Source organism: Aethalodelphis obliquidens, unplaced genomic scaffold, assembly GCF_003676395.1.
Source record: "Aethalodelphis obliquidens isolate GAN/ISIS:26980383/991018 unplaced genomic scaffold, ASM367639v1 scaffold5, whole genome shotgun sequence".
Taxonomy (NCBI): domain Eukaryota; kingdom Metazoa; phylum Chordata; class Mammalia; order Artiodactyla; family Delphinidae; genus Aethalodelphis; species Aethalodelphis obliquidens.
Window position 1 is genome coordinate 43,522,661 of NW_020837949.1, and position 14,456 is coordinate 43,537,116.

The 14,456-nt window shown below is 33.1% G+C and overlaps 1 protein-coding gene and 1 non-coding gene across 18 annotated transcripts in view; both read right to left on the bottom strand.

Annotated features, from left to right (window-relative positions):
* The window catches only part of BBS9 (Bardet-Biedl syndrome 9), a 442,463-nt gene that overhangs the window by 300,420 nt on the left and 127,587 nt on the right, over nt 1–14,456 (bottom strand). The window lies entirely within an intron of this gene.
* Nucleotides 5,464–5,594, bottom strand: LOC113618600 (U6atac minor spliceosomal RNA). The gene has a single exon (XR_003432040.1). It is a non-coding gene; the product is annotated as a U6atac minor spliceosomal RNA (small nuclear RNA).

Sequence of the window (14,456 nt, forward strand, 5' to 3'; positions counted from 1 at the left end):
ACTGTTTGCAGATGACATGATACTATACATAGAGAATCCTAAAGATGCTACCGGAAAACTACTAGAGCTAATCAATGAATTTGGTAAAGTTGCAGGATACAGAATGAATGCACAGAAACCTCTAGCATTCCTATACACTAATGATGAAAAATCTGAAAGATTAATGAAGCAAACACTCCCATTTACCATTGCAACAAAAACAATAAAATACCTAGGAATAAACCTACCTAGGGAGACAAAAGACCTGTATGCAGAAAACTATAAGACACTGATGAAAGAAATTAAAGATGATACAAACAGATGGAGAGATATACCATGTTCTTGGAAGAATCAATATTGTAAAAATGACTATACTACCCAAAGGAATCTACAGATTCAATGCAATCCCTATCGAATTACCAATGGCATTTTTTACAGAACTAGAACAAAAAAATCTTAAAATTTGTATGGAGACACAAAAGAGCCCGAATAGCCAAAGCAGTCTTGATGGAAAAAAATGGAGCTAGAGGAATCAGACTCCCTGACTTCAGACTATACTACAAAGCTACAGTAATCAAGACAATATGGTACTGGCACAAAAACAGAAACACAGATCAATGGAACAAGATAGAAAGCCCAGAGATAAACCCACGCACCTATGGTCCACTAATCTATGACAAAGGAGGCAGGGATATACAATGGAGAAGACAGTCTCTTCAATAAGTGGTGCTGGGAAAATTGGACAGCTACATGTAAAAGAATGAAATTAGAACACTCCCTAACACCATACAGAAAAATAAACTCAAAATGGATTTGAGACCTAAATGTAAGACTGGACACTATAAAACTCTTAGAGGAAAACATAGGAAGAACACTCTTTGACATAAATCACAGCAAGATCTTTTTTGACCCACCTCCTACAGAAATGGAAATAAAAACAAAAATAAACAAATGGGACCCAATGAGACTTAAAAGCTTTTGTACAGCAAAGGAAACCATAAACAAGACGAAAAGACAACCCTCAGAATGGGAGAAAATATTTGCAAACCAATCAACAGACAAAGGATTAATCTCCAAAATATATAAACAGCTCATGCAGCTCAATATCAAAAAAACAAACAATCCAATCCAAAAATGGGCAGAAGACCTAAATAGACATTTCTCCAAAGAAGACATACAGATGGCCAAGACGCACATGAAAAGCTGCTCAACATTACTAATTATTAGAGAAATGCAAATCAAAACTACAATGAAGTATCACCTCACACCAGTTAGAATGGGCATCATCAGAAAATCTACAAACAACAAATGCTGGAGATGGTGTGGAGAAAAGGGAACCCTCTTGCACTGTTGGTAGGAATGTAAAAAGATACAGCTACTATGGAGAACAGTATGGAGGTTCCTTAAAAAACTAAAAATAGAATTACCAGATTATCCAGCAATCCCACTACTGGGCATATACCCTCAGAAAACCATAATTCAAAAAGACACATGCACCCCAATGTTCACTGCAGCACTATTTACAATAGCCAGGTCATGGAAGCAACCTACATGCCCATTGACAGACGAATGGATAAACAAGATGTGGTACATATATACAATGGAATATTACTCCGCCATAAAAGGGAACGAAATTGGTTCATTTTTTGAGACGTGGATGGATCCAGAGACTGTCATACAGAGTGAAATAAGTCAGAAAGAGAAAAACAAATATCGTATATTAACGCATATATGTGGAACCTAGGAAAATGGTACAGATGAACCAGTTTGCAGGGCAGAAATAGAGACACAGATGTAGAGAACAGTCCTATGGTCACCAACCGGGGAAAGCGGCAGCGGGTGGGGATGGTGGTGTGATAAATTGGGCGATTGGGATTGACACATATACACTGATGTGTATAAAATTGACGACTAAGGGCTTCCCTGGTGGCACAGTGGTTGAGAGTCTGCCTGCCAGTGCAGGGGACACGGGTTCATGCCCTGGTCTGGGAAGATCCCACATGCCGCAGAGCGGCTTGGCCCATGAGCCATGGCCGCTGAGCCTGCGCGTCCGGAGCCTGTGCTCCGCAACGGGAGAGGCCACAACAGTGAGAGGCCCGCGTATCACCAAAAAAAAAAAAAATGATGACTAATAAGAACCTGCTATATAAAAATATAAATAAAATAAAATTCAAAAAAAAGACAAATACTGTATGTTACCACTTATGTGGAATCTAAAAAATAAAACGAATGAATATAACAAAACAGAAACAAACTCACAGATACAGAGAACTAATTAGTGGTTGGTTACCAGTGAGGAGAAGAATGGGGGAAGGGCAAGATGGGGTAGGTGATTAAAAGGAGCCAACTATTATGTATAAAATAAGTAAGCTACAAGGATATAATGGGCCTTCCCTGGCAGTTCAGTGGTTAAGCCACCTCACTCTCAATGCATGGGGCATGGGTTTGATCCCTGGTCAGGGAACTAAGAGCCCACATTCTGCCCAGTGTGGCCAAAAAAAAAAAGGAGTAAAAGCAAAACTAATGTTTAAAATTTAGGTATCACATAAAATTTTGGTCCTTTTAAAATATATATTTCTTAATTTTGCCCACTTTATTGCATTTTTAAACAATTAAAAATTTAACTATATAGTCTGTAATCTTTAAGCTTCCATTATAAAAATGCTTTTAGATCATTTCCCATTTCAAACCTAAAATTAAATAACAAAAGCTGTGTACGAATAACATTAAGAAAATGATATGAGTAGAAAAATATGGGGAAATCCTCCATCATGGTTAAAAATTTTACTCTTAAAAATCAATGGCAATTCATCTCTCTCTCTCATTAATTAGGGAGAAACAAACCTCTCTGAACTTCTGCCTCTTTGATTCGATTTTAGATCCAACATCACTTAAGTACAAATCCCAACACTACTTGCTTTAAAGGTAGACTACATAACATCTTTGTATATCCTTTAATCTACAACCATATTTCAAATATTCAATATGCCCACTCAGGTGGTACCTAAGTAAAAGACTAACTAAAAGATTATACTGGTCTCATTCTAACAATAGACATATTAAGTTATTTCCATCTACAGCAAACTCTACTTAGGAAAGAAGAGACTATTTGAAAAAGTCTTAGACAAAATAAATGTATCATCAAGAAAATCATTTGAAATAAAGCACAGAGTATCACAGAATAGCTTTATTTTTTATTGTGTCATTTACATAGATGAACACTAAAAGCAACCATCTGAGTTTTTAGATGAATAGGTAATTACCTAGAAAATCAAATTTTGCTTCATGAATATAAATTCATTTTTAATGTTCATCATGTTTAGGCTTTTTTAAAACAAGCATGACTATGATAACATAAAAGCTTCTAAATGTGATTTACTTAGTAAGGACATAACTCTAAGGTATCACATTAAAGTTGCCACTTACAGCTCGGGTATCCAGCAGCTAAAAGGGTCAGCTGCATTACTGAAAGTGAGAGGGCAGATGCTGCCTATTAATGCCCACTGCCTTAAATCAATAGCAGCCTCCAGCCAAGGCCTGCTTCTCCCTCCCCTCTCCAGAAAGCCACACACATCCCACCAAATGTGAAGGGGAGGAAAGATAAAAATGTGAATACGTACATACATATATACATACATACATACATGAAAGTGTTTTGTGTGTGGGAGGGGAGGGGATTGCTGTTGATGACAATAGTAAACATCTCCAAATGGAAAGATATTTAGAAGTAGTCTTATTGCTACTAGCTGGCCAGATCAAAGTTAAACAGCCTCGTATAATACAGAATAAATACTTCACCTGCAGTGGCTTCTAAAAATGTATATATTAAACTAAGATTCACAGTCTGCTGCTTCTGTGCTTTTAGTTCATAGGTTTCAGGCCACTCAGAAAGAAAGGGAGAAAATGTCTTTAATACCCCCCCAACATTAGGGCAATGTAACTCATGCTCCACTGAGAAATGAAGTAGCATAAAAATATTTCTAGCAGTTACATTGAAGCCACACATAAAAGTTTGTTCAATCTCTTCATATAGGAAAAAACTTAAGTCTCCCAGAAACAGAAGGTGATGTACTTAACAGAGAATAAAAGTAGCTATTGGGGGGGATTAAGTATATTACTCATTAATAATTACAGAAATTAAAAGTATATGAATCACAATGGCCCAGTGGTCTACAGACATAGGTTTTTATCTATTGGTTAAACAAGACACAATATTATTTAAACACACAGAAAAGAGAAAATGGAAAAAAACATAGATAATACACGGCACTCAGTCTTTGCTATCCTACAAGACAGTGAATTTTATCGTAAATTTTCTTTACTTAACACTGTTTCGTAGATGATATTATGTGACCTCAAGAAACAATATTTCATGGGTTTCCCTGGCAGTCCAGTGGTTAACATTCTGTGCTTCCACTGCAGGGGGCGAGGGTTCAATCCCTGGTTGGGGAACTAAGATCCCACATGCCGTGCAGCATGGCCAAAAAAATAAAAAATAATAAACAATATTTCAATAGAAACAACAGAAGTTTGCATTATAAGGTATGAAGTTGTTCAGTGCCTAGGTAGAAATATACTCTGACCTACGTTGACTCATCTCCTCTCTTATGACAAATTACAGATCCCTTTTTTCTTTTGCCCATGAGTCCTCTGCTTGCCCATTTCATCATTGGGTGAAAAAAGTCAAAAAGGGGGTGGGATAGGGAGGGTGGGAGGGAGGGAGACGCAAGAGGGAAGACATATGGGAACATATGTATATGTATAACTGATTCACTTTGTTATACAGCAGAAACTAACACACCATTGTAAAGCAATTATACCCCAATAAAGATGTTTAAAAAAAAAAAAAGAAAGAAAAAAAAAGAATAAAACAAATTCTGATAAATTAAAAAAAAAAAAGTCAAAAGGTACAAACTTCCAGTTATAGGATGAATAAGTACTGCAGATGTAATGTACAACAAGACAAATATAATGAACACTGCTCTATATTTTATATGAAAGTTGTTAAGAGAGTAAATCCTAAGAATTGTCATCACAAGAAAAAAAATTTCTATTTCTTTAATTTTGTATGCATATAAGATGATAGATGTTCACTAAACTTATTGTGATAATCATTTCATGATAGATGTGAGTCAAATCATTATGCTATACACCTTAAACTTATACAATGCTCTATGTCAATTATATCTCAAGAAAACTGGAAGAAAAAATTAAAAAACTCAATGAACACTTACAGTGGGTGAATTTAATTATATGTAAATTACACCTCAATAAAGTTGAATTTTTTTAAAGAAAAAAAACCTGAGGTTTCTCCCAAAGAGCATCAGAGTGTTGTGTAATTTCTGATTATCAAAAAATTTTTGCTGGTATAACCCATTCTATTTTCACTCTCTTATAATTATATATTTCAAGTGGCCAGTACTGATACATACGTATATGAGTTTGATAAGAATATAAAATATTTCCATTTAAATATGTAAGAGAAAGAAATTTTGATATAATCCATTAGAAGATAATTAAATATGCTTTCTTAACCATATGCGTGTTGCTAGGCCTGAAGGCCTCTTCCATCCTTGTCAAGGGGAGTGCTAACCTTCTCTCCTTTCATACAACACTAAATATGCTTTCTATGAAGTGGTATGAGACACTTTGTACATAAAAATACATGAACTGATGACTGCTGACATAAAATAAAGTCAATGCCAATAAAACCATAATTCTTTTAAAATTTCTTTTCTACAACCTAAAGTTAACAGTACAGGCATACTCATTAGCATAATAAATAACTATGCATATAAGGAATTCAAATCACAATTATGCCCTTCATGAAATATGAATCTAAGACTCTTCATGAGTTATTCATCTATGTCTGACAGAATAAAAAAGGTTAATAAAATGTTTGACCTGAACAAACAAATAAATGTTCCACAAACAAATTCCCACCATCCACAGAAGAGAAGACAGGATTACTGAGACTAAATTAAATTCCCACAAAATTGAAAACACTTTTTTCAGGCCATAGTTTTAATCCACTCCTATAACAAATGCATTATGGTCAAAAAAAAATTTTTAAGCAGCCAAACTTAACATTTTTTAAATTTCCCATAGGCAAAGTGTTCAGGCTGTGAAGCAGTATGCCTTTGTCCCTTCTAACTGAGTCACTTGTTTTCAATTGCTTCATTAATCCCTTCAGTCAGTCAGTCATTCAACCAACGTTCATTGAATACCAACTGCCATGCTTGAAGAAACTGAACAGTGTGGTCCCTATGTGAAAAGAAGAAATGCCCATTCTTTTTTTTTCAGTTTTATTGAAGTATAATTGACAAATAAAATTGTATATATTTAAAGTATACAATGGGATGATTTGATATACATACACTTCATGAAATGATTATCACAACCAGATTTAACACATACATCACCTTACATGGTTGCCATTGTGTGTGTGTGTGTGTGATAAGAATGCTTAAGGTCTACTCTCTTGGCAAATTTCAAGTATACAACACAGTATTATTAACTATAGTCACCATGCTGTATATTAGATCCCCAGAGCTGATTAATCTTATAACTGAAGCCTTGTGCCATTTGACCAGAATCTCTCCATCTCCCTCACTCCTAATAACCACTATTCTAGTCTCTGAGATGCCCATTCTGTAAGCCAACTCCCCAGAGAAAAATCTCAGCTGGAGAAGGTATTCTCCCCAGACTTGAAACTAAAGTGTCCCTAAAGACTACACATCATAGGACCCCAGTCCTAGCCACAGAAAGAGCCTAGATTGGGGAACTAAGGCCTATTAGAATTCACACTGGAAGACAAATGACTTGTTTCTGTGCTACATGGCATTCTGAATGAAACTCACCTAATACTGCTATTCAGTTTAGCTTGTTTTTAAGAAACCAAACATTGTAGACTCACTGGGCTTCTAGGAACTAGTGAATTTCACTACATATCTGAGTATCACTTGGGAGGTTCAAATGGCTTAAAGATGAGTTTGCCAAAACTCAAGGTACTGTATTAATTCATTTTCATATTGCTAAAGGTAAAGCAATACTTCTAGTCAAAACTGGATTTCCTGAACTCATATGTGACATAATCTTGAAAGACTTTTTCAAAATAAATATGAATTCTCATGAAATATATACAAGCTGGAAGAAAGATATGTATTGGCGGGGAATAACACAAGAAAGGTGACAAGAATCTCCTTAAAAGCAACACATAACTACTGCTTGATTTTTCTAAAGTATTTTTAAATTATAGCACTTAAAAATGGGCAAAAGTAACCTAGACAAGAATTATTCTAATTTTAACAAAACTTCATTTAATTTTTCATAAAGACTAGTTTTTAGACATAAGTAATTAAGGAGTAAAAAAGGAAAGAATTAAGATGAATAATCAATCCAAAGTTACTCTAAGGATATGAATTTGTTGATTAAGAGTAAAGAATTCACTATCTAAATTCTATTCTAGCAAACACAAATTCTGTTTGATAAAAGTGGCAAAAAAGCAACAAATAAAATTTATGAGATCTGCCTTTAGGCAGACACCAATAAATAAAAATTATTTTATAATATTTTGTTATTTAAATAGAAATTTATTTTGCTTAACTATTTTTAATTTTTTAAACTACAAAAGTTAAATATTTGCTGGACCGAAACTGGCACAAATAATTATTATTATAACTATTTTCTTTAAAGTAATTTTTGTGTAGAAAACAGTAACACATATCCATTTCTGGCAGAGACTAATAGTCTGGGGAAAAAAGAAATAAAACAAATGCATAGGTTTAGTGGATCACATACACTATATCCTTTACTTAAAAAGTAATTCATTTCAATGATACATAAAGAAATCCCTATGTTTAATTCTAAATCATGAAAATTTTTCTACACCACCTCAAATAAGGGAAATTTGTTCTAATCTTAGAGTACATCATTCCTGGGCATTACTTCTATCATACCACTACGCCACACACACCAAAAAATAAAAAATAAAATAGCAAATCTTTCAACAAACTATAACTTTGATTCTTGTAATCTTCTTTCCATAAAACTATGCAATACGTTCTAAATTTTGCCATTTTTATATGGTGATGCTTTAATGGTTGCAGTAGTTGTGGTGATGTCAGTTACACTGAAGAACAACAGATGGGCAGGAGGGAAGAACAAAGCATTTCCTACCATCTGGAAGCCTGTAGAAATTTTAAAAAGCGGCAAGATAACTTTTTTATCTCCATCTGCCCATTACTTCCAATGTGATTGTGTTTTAATTTTTCATATTTTTCTGCTGAACTTTAAGTACTCTGAAAATTGTTTCCATAGAAACTGTTCCTGCTGCTTGATCACTCACACACTAGCTCCATGCTGCATTCACACAGTATGGGCATAGCTGAGGCTTTGCAAAGTAGAGAATTTTTTTTCCAACTACAGATCTTGAAAGATGTCATATATGCTTTCTCCATCATTAACAAAGTTTTTTTAAAAGAAGAGAAAAGTAGAATTTTTATAATCCTAAATGTTCAGAGTTATTGCAAAATTCATTGCTAAAGGTAAATTGTTATATGGTCCAAATCAAAATAATTTTCCTTCCAAGAAAAATTTTTAAATGTTCAATTAATATGAACTGTTCCTACTCATTTGAAATATGAAGGTAACAAGATGGGATAAGAAGAGAGAAATTTGCTGTTGGAAATAAGTATAAGTGAGAGATAAAAGGTATTATTTTTTTCATTGTATTTTGATAACTGAATACTAGTAATTTCTAATTTACAAACCATAACTTTTCTTTTAAATAAAAAGAAAAAAGGAATAATTTTCTATGCTGTTCTTCTTAATTAAAATACTTAATAATTTATCTTTCACTTTTTATTCATTCCAAAATATTTATATCTATATTAATACATCTAAACTATTTTAGATTTAAATGAAAGAGCCTTGGCAGCATCACTGTTTTTCCAAAGACTGAAGTTGATTTCCAGAATACCTTTGGCTTCCTAAATGTTATTTAAAGAACATATCCAGATTCTTCCACCCCTCAGTTCCACACTCCAAAAGTAATCACTTTTGTTTTAGGCTTCTACCTTCTGGTTTTTCAAATGTTTATCATTTTAATTTCAAACAATATACTGTCATTAGATTGAATATTGGATAGCACTAATATGAAAGGGAAGCAATTGTTCTAGAGAAAAGAATGGTATGAGAGTTTTTTAGTAGAAACAAAAAGAGTTGGGACTTTGACTTCTAGTAGCATGGTAGACTAAATATTCTGAAGGGCCCTATCACTTTCTGCTTTTCTGTGTTGGAACATTAAACCATTTATGCTATAATTAGTTGTTTACATGTTTGATTATGAGCTCCGGCATATTACTGATCTTTCTATGCCTCAGTTTTATCACCTATAAAATGGGAATGGTAATAATATTAATAATAGGAGCAATTCTTAGAAGAATTAAATAAATTACTATGTATAAAGCACTTAGAATACTGCATGGTGCAGAGTAAGTGAAATAAATATTAGTTATTATTATCATATGGACTCTTGGAACAGTGTTATGGTGAAAAAACACATTACTAATTAGACAATCAATGTATGCTCTAAAACATCTTCATAATATGTAATACATGCTATCTACAAATATTAAAATACTCTCACTCTAAAAACATTGGAAAATTAAAGATGACTTTTTGATGAACAAGGGGAAAAAAGTATAATAAATCTTTCTTTCTGCACTAAGCAAAGTTTTCACATAGCCAAGGCTTATCAAGATTTGAACATAAGTTCTAATTAGAACATATGTTCTACATTAATGAATTAATGTTCAATAATGGCATTCTGTCACCTACTTAATTAAAACAAAAACACTTTAACTTTGAATTAGTACAGTTTTCTCTACAGTTTTAAATATTACACACTCAAAACAAATTATATGGGCATCTGAATCTTTCTTTTTTTAGCATATCAATAAAGCAGGTAGTAACTCTGTTTCTATTTTACACTTATTTTAAATAGTAAACTGCATTTCAGTGAACAAAAGTTAGTAGACTTTATCTACAGGCAGGAAAACCACTGAATACAGATCCCCATTTTAGAATACGTGGGAACCCTCCTATCTATTCAGTGATAGATTCCGTGTGTCACAGAGGTCAGATAATTGAGAGATAAAGCCCTATTTTAGCAGGCAAAATTTCATTTACTTACCAGTTTCAAGTTAAAGTTATAAAGAGGACTTAAATGATAACATGATTGCTTGACTATATTATATTTTTCAAGCCCTTTTTTTTGGTAATTTTATTTAGTATTCCAGTCTCTTGAAATAATGCACCATCACTCTCCCCAGTCTGTTTTTTAAAGATGTAGGGAGTTAGTGAAGATTTCTAAACTATCAAACACTTCAGAAGTTTTGAATGAGTTACTAATGTAGTTCTTTTTAGAATTTAAGATCCTAATGATACAAAGATGCCAGTACACACCAGGCAATAATATGTACTGCTATATTCTTGTATTTCCTTTCAGATAACAGTTGATTCTAATTTTAAGGCATCCAACTTTAGCTTATAGAGTAAGATTTATATATTTACATACACCCTTTTTTATTCTGGCAATATCCCAGATATGCACTCCAATGCTAGTTCAAAAGTATAGACCATATACCAGTTAACGAGTTAAAAGAACTAAGTTCATTAAAAGTTCCAAAGTTATTAGTAGCAGAATATAACCTAATATTACCTCAAAAAATAACTTTGTTTCTCTTTTATATTCTCCAGTAAGCAACTTAGAAAATGTAACTTTTTTTATCTTGGAAATATAAATATTTTTTAATAATTTAGAAATAAATTTAAAGCCTCATTCTATCTTTGAAACCAGAGTATTTCAAGTGAGGAGGGAAAATGTAAAATTCTATATTTCCAAGAAAGATGCACATATTTCCAAGAAAGATGAAAGCAAAGTCACCAACCTGATACAAATAATCTCCAAGACCAAAGGGCCAAGGAGCTATGCATTTATTAAAAGACAAAACTCACCCTAACTAGTGAAAAGCAAAACACTTTTCTGCTGCTACCACTCTATTGAACAACTAACTCCTCTGCCAGCCCCCTCATCCACTATGAAATTAACTCTCATATCATAATCAGAAACCAAAACACAAGGCTTTTCCATATAGATTTTTTTTTTTTTTAAGACTGAGCACTTCCTCTTAAGAGAAGTTCACAGCCTCAATGACAGTATGTCTAAAGAAATTTTGCAGTGGAAATACATGGTAATAAGATGAATTCTACCATTAAAACATTTAATTTATAAAACACAAAAGAATAAACCCAACTAGCATTCTAAGTGCAACTCCTTATCTTTGGCTGTAGAGTGTTTCTAAAACCTCTGGCAGACAAATTAAACAGATTTGCTATGGAATGTACCAAAGTCAAACAATCTGCAACTGTAATTACTATTAAACTTTTCATGAGAATGGAGGATGCTGTGTTTTACATTACTACATAAAAAATAAAATAATAAAAACATGAGACCACAGCAAAAGATTTCTAACTTTCATAAGGAAAGTTTTTCTAAGGATTATAACCTCAACTGATAAATAACAATAAAGACATGGCTTTTTAATTTATTTATAAGATTACTGCAAGTCTTTTCCATGTGAATAAAATACTTATCTAAGGAGCAATACTACAGTTCATAAAGCAGCATATTGATAGGCCATAGGTCAACCATGGTTTAGCTACATGGTTATAAGGACTTTACAAGCACAATTCTTGTTCAAATGATATAAAATCCAATCAACATAAAATCTAGAAATCACCTCTTTAAAGACCTTGACCATACACAATAGAAATACTGTATATGCATACAATTAATGATGACCATCAAAAGTAAAGCAATTCATTTTACTCCCAAAATTTTTCAATAGAATTGACATAAACAATTTGTCTAAATCATGGTTACTGAGGTATCAACAATAAGAGAAAGAAAAAAAAAAAACAAATATGATAAATTCTGTTCTTCCTTCTCCCATATCTCCTTACATTAAGTTATAATCTATTGTGTTACACTAGCAGGCCCACCATGTCCCAAACTGAAACTCCCCTTTTCTGATGGGGGTTCTCTCGCCCTATTTATATTTATATTTATATTTATTTATCACATAATATATTATATAATATTAATATTTCTGGTAAACAACCCAATTATCATCTTATGCCACTTAAGTCGCAATGGGTTTCTTTAAAACTGATTTATCACTATTAATACAGAAAAGATATTTTTTACTTCCCAAATAAAAGGAAAAAGCAAAACAAAACAAACAGTAAACAAGCAAATAAAAAATAGGGGAAGGAATTAGACTTCTCAGGAAAAACTAATAGTGAAAACACTGAAAATCAGTAAGCTTCATCACAGTAAAATGAGCTAAATTAAGCTTAATTTAATTACAATGCCAAAAGCACCAATTACAATCAACTACAAAATTTCTAAAACTCACCAAAAGAATACAAATGCTACATTATGGTGAGAAAAATGGAAGGTTAGGAAAACAATCAAATTAATGTCAAAACCCACTATGTTATACTTTATGAGGGTATGCAAATTCTTTCAATTGATCTAGAATTCATCTATAATGAACACTGCACGAAACAAGACCAGATATGAACCAGTCAGAAAGTACAGTGGGATACCCAATTACTAAAGACAGTGATATATTCTGTGTAAAATTTAGAGCTCAGCCACATTTCAAGGACCATATCTTTCTAAAAAGGTTGCCATTTTATTTTTTAATTTTTTTCCCAAAAAACTCACTATTCTGCTCAATCTCTAGCCTGAACCAAAATTATTTTTGGAAATTAAATGGTAGTCAGAACTGGAAAAAAGCCAATTTCTCCAAAAGAATCCCTAAATTCAGTAGTATTCAAATCTAATTTCCAACTAGATTTTTCTCTGCAATTTAATGATATGATCCGAAGGCTCTTCTGAAATGTTCAATTCAATATGGCAACAGTCCTCATGCAGTCTCTCCAATAGCTAACTAAAATGGCCATGCAGGAGTTGAAAAGAGACAAAGACACAGACATGAAATCATTGGAAAAAGGGAGGAAAGTGTAGAAAACAATCCCATAAACTGTAAATTCAGAACCTAAAAGAAATTTAGACTAATTATCAGGTAGATAAAGCCAAAAACGCAGCTTTAGCTTATGCCACACCCCAGCTTCACTTCATAGAGACCAACTGAACAAAGGTAGGAAGATGTTTTATTCTTCTTCCCTAATCTCAACACCTACCCTAATCTGGTTCACAAACCCAGGTTCCATAGGAACCATAAAACTATGCTGACATCTTTTACTACTCAAACCTGACCTATTATGGAAGCAAGGTATTTTATCCCTACCCACTGGAACCTTTCCCACTTCTGCCACTGCCCTTGGCCTCTATACACTATCTATATCCATACAGAGGTAACAAATTCTATAAAACAACTGGCTAAGTAAAGGACAGAAATTAATAGTAGCATATTATATGCTCAGAGATAGAATTCCAAAATAAACACTAAAAACAGGTTTCAAAGTAAGACATACCTGGCACAAGTACATCATGGGAATTATAGCCTGCCATGTACTACACTGGTTAATAATAGCAAAGATGCAGGAGGAGGGAGGCATGCGGAAGGGAGAAAGATATCACTTCAGTAGGCTAAAAGAATCTCCAATGGTAGACAGAGAAAATGCTGTGGAAGCACTGATACAGAACACAAAATTCAGACACTCTCCCAGAAAACAGGAAGAAAAATGACAAAGAAATAAAAATTATGAAGAACATAGTGGACATGGGGAACAGAAAATAAATAGCCAACCAAACAATATTCATTTCCCTGAAGGATGGACTATATCAAACAGAACTGAAAGAATAATCAAACATGCAATATAAGGAAGCTTTCTTCAGCAGCCAAACAAATAGTCTAAACAGATTAAATCCACCACGTTCCCAACTAAATCAAGGAAAATAATGTCATACAAATATATAGTGACAAATGTGGCATTTACAGAAAAAAAATGAAAAACATTCTTCAAGCAACCACACACAAAGAACTAGTTACTTACAACACAACAAAAATCAAGTTTTCCATAATTCTCTCCCCAGCAACAATAAACATCAACTGATAAAAAAAAAAAAAAACGACTTCCAGCCAAAGACGGCACAGCAAAACCCCTCAAAACTCACCAAAAAACAGCAGAAAGTATGACAATAACAGTGCCCCCATCAGAAAAAGGGGAAACTGAACAAGGACATCACTACAGTCACAATCAGCAAATTTGGAGGCCGAACATCTTATTTTTTTTATTGAAGTACAGCTGATTTACAATGTTCTAGGTATACAGCAAAGTGATTCAGTTATACACATATATATATTTATGTCTATTCTTTTTCAGATTCTTTTCCATTATAGACTATTACAAGCTATTAAATAGAGTTCCGTGTGCTATAC